The sequence below is a fragment of the Octodon degus genome, unplaced genomic scaffold (assembly GCF_000260255.1).
Source record: "Octodon degus isolate 3935 unplaced genomic scaffold, OctDeg1.0 scaffold00002, whole genome shotgun sequence".
Classification (NCBI taxonomy): domain Eukaryota; kingdom Metazoa; phylum Chordata; class Mammalia; order Rodentia; family Octodontidae; genus Octodon; species Octodon degus.
In genome coordinates, this window is record NW_004524578.1 from 21,163,942 (window position 1) to 21,167,074 (window position 3,133).

Below are 3,133 nucleotides of genomic sequence, written 5' to 3' on the forward strand. Positions count from 1 at the left end.
CCGCGCCCTCCCGTCCGCCCCCCCTTCCCCTCGCGCCCTCTCCTGCCTCTCCTCCCGTCCCCACCAACCTCCGACCCCCTTATGTAACCTCGTGGCCCCCAGGCCTCCGCTCGGAGAAAGGTGGGGGGCGCGCGGTGTGGACAGTGTCCCCGCCCCACCGCGCAGCCGCTGCTGTCCTTCCCTGTCGCCCCCTTGTCCTCCTGGTCGACCCCAACCCCGGGCTTGGCGCGGGGCCGCCCAGAGCATCCCGCCGGCTGGACCTGTAGTCCCACTCGCAGCTGTGGACACTTGGCGGCTACCTTCGGTTTGTGAACCAGGGAAGGAAGGGATTTGGCCAAGGTCACGTACCCAGATTATAGCTCGGGCCTCCAGATCTGGAGATGGACGTGGCCGTGCCCCTCCTTACACCCCACCTTTGTCTTTCTGTTTACTGCCCCTTTGCTGAGAGACCTTGGGGCAACCCTACCCCCCAGAAATTCTGGAAGCCAGCCTTGTAGGGAGAATACCGCACCTGGAAGCAGGTGCTTGGGCACCTCCCTGGGAAAAGTGGGGTGGGGACCCCACGTGGACAGTCACTGCTTCAGGGTTTGGCTCTATACTCAGAGTGAACCTAGGATGGCAAAAGCAGGACTTAGAGAAGTGGACATACTCTGCACATACAGAGTCCTCTTCTGCTAAGGACCCGTTGCCCACATGAGCTGGGCATCTCAGGACAGTAAAAAAGTCAAGGGACTGCAGATGGAGTCGCCACCTAACACTGCCCATGTCTCTCCTGGGACCCCAGTTGTCACCTGCCAACCTCCAGTGTCTCCTCACAGGAGCACCAGCTCCTTCTAATCTGTGCTTCTCACTGTGGCTAGGAACTTTCAAAAACAAGTCTGATCATGTCACTCTTGAGTCAGTGGCCTTCCTCCCCAGGCCCTTGGAATGGAGACCAGGACACTAAGTGTGCCTTCCAGTCCCTGCCCCAGCTGGCTTCCGCCACCCTCTCCAGCCTTCTTTCCTCCTACCCTCTCAGGCTTCCTATCATGCTTTTAGCCTTCTCCATGCTATTTTCTGACGCTGGGAAGATTCTCCCCTTCAGCTATGGCGTTACCTTAACTCTCTTACCTAGCCAGCTCCTACTCATTCTGCAGACCACAGTAAACTATGGCTTCTTTAGGAGCATTGCCTATATTTTGTTGTTGTTGTTGTTGTACTTAGTTTTTTTTTGGGGGGGGTGTGGAGGGAGATACAGGGAATCAAACTCAGGACTTCAAGCTTGCCAGCTAGGTGCTACACCACTAAGCTAAATCCCCAGCCCACTTAGTGTTACCAGTTTGTGAAATAATTAGCATAATGTCTTCGATACACATATGCACACTCTTAGAAAGCCATGTCTTTTGCTCATTGTTGTATCCCCGCTATCAAGAACTGCAACTGAAAGTCCTCCGTAAATCTTTGTTCAGTGAATGAATAAGCAGATAGGCCAGATGGACCTAACTGGCCGGGGTCAGGAAGCACAGGTGTCCACTTGGAACCGCAGCAAATGAGCCCATACAGGGAGCTAGTCTCTGAGCTGATTTCCAAGGACCAGGACAGAGGCAAGGCTCTTAAGGTAATTCTTATAGAGCCAAGGAGAGGGGTCACCAGAGAAGAAATGAAGAGCAGGAGCAGGCTCAGATGGAAACGAGGCTGTGTCTGGAAGGGCTGAGTGGTGCTCTGAGCCCTGATTCAGCGTCCTTTTGCTCTTGGTCATTAGGGCACACCCACATTACCTGGACCAGACCCAAAGAGGCTTAAATGGGTGTGGCAGTAAATCACTTTGACTTTTACCCAGTCAGCAGGAAGCAGGCCCATCTTGGAGGTGTGAACCCCCTGAGGTGAAATGGCTGTCAGTCTGGGGTGAGGAGAGAAGGCGTGGATGCCCCTTCTTTCCTCCCACTTCTGGCAGCCACTACTGGAAGCAGTGGCCTCCACTCTTCTCCTTCAATCCTAGCTCCAGCCCAGGTCAGGTTGGCCTCTCAGGAGCCTTCCTGGGTGGCTCTGGCCAGCACTCAGCTTTGTCCTCTGTAACAGTCCTTATACTATTTGATCATCTTGGACTCTTTCCAAGAAAGGAACCACTTAATTGGTCTGTCAGGTGCCCTCCATGAAGCCACCCTTTTTCTTTAGAAAAAATCTTCTATCTCCAGAGTCTCCCTGGCCCCAGCTGTCAAGGGAGATGATTCTACTTTAGTTGGCTAGAGGTTAAAGCAAAGCCAGAAAGTCTCTGTAGGCCAAGAGACTTGAGTATCACTTTAGGCTAAGGAAGAGGAGTCAGTGATGGGGCACAACACGGAAAGTGTGAGAAGGAGGGATGGTCTTAGGAAAAGGAGAGGCCAGATCCAGGCTCAGGGAGCAGAGTTAGCCTTGGAGAGGAGAGAGGTGCTGTCACAGGGAAAGATAAGGGATGCTGCTCAGGCGGGTTGCTCTTTCTAAAGGAAGTAAAGACATCTACTGAGCATGTATGAGAGAGGAGATAGGGCAGGAGCCACATTTGGAATAACATTGTGGGAAAACAAAAATTGATGTTTGGCAGGTTCATAGTTGCGACTAGACAGGACAGCAATGCCCTAGACATCTGAGACTCTCTAGACTTTGACCAGCTAAACCTCAAGGACTCAGGATGCTTGCCATTCTGTTTGGGATACGGAGGCTTCTAGAATCTGGCCATCATGCACAGACAGGTGGTCTGAGGAACACTCTGACCCAAATGGCACAGATCAGATAACCTTGGGTAGCTCATCAGAGTGCTACATCCAAGCCAGGCAAATAAAACAATGGAGCAGCCTCACGTGTCCTTCTTTTATCCTCCACTAATTCTCCAAAGGATCCTGGGCCGAGAAGCACTGTGTACCCTCGTGTATAACAGGGGAACATTCCACATCTCTGGCTTCTGCCTTTCAAAAGCTAGCTTCTGGAGAAATGGAGCTACCTCTTGAGCCTAGGTCTGAGGTAGGGACAACACAGGATGAGCCTGGAATGTCTTGCAGTTCTTAAAAGTAAGGCACTTCGGGGCTGGAGAGATGGCTCAGTGGTCTAAAGCACCTACTTAGAACAAGCTTGGCAAAGCATTGGGGACCGTGGTTCAATCCCCCAGCACCACATGCCA

General features: G+C 52.6%; 1 protein-coding gene across 1 annotated transcript in view; it reads right to left on the bottom strand.

Moving 5' to 3' along the window:
* The window catches only part of Homer2 (homer scaffolding protein 2), a 104,200-nt gene extending 104,094 nt beyond the window's left edge, over positions 1-106 (bottom strand). The window contains exon 1 of the mRNA XM_023710772.1: positions 89-106. The gene's annotated coding sequence lies outside the window, so the exon portion shown is untranslated. The remainder of the gene's footprint in view (positions 1-88) is intronic.
* Between the last annotated feature and the right edge of the window lie 3,027 nt (positions 107-3,133).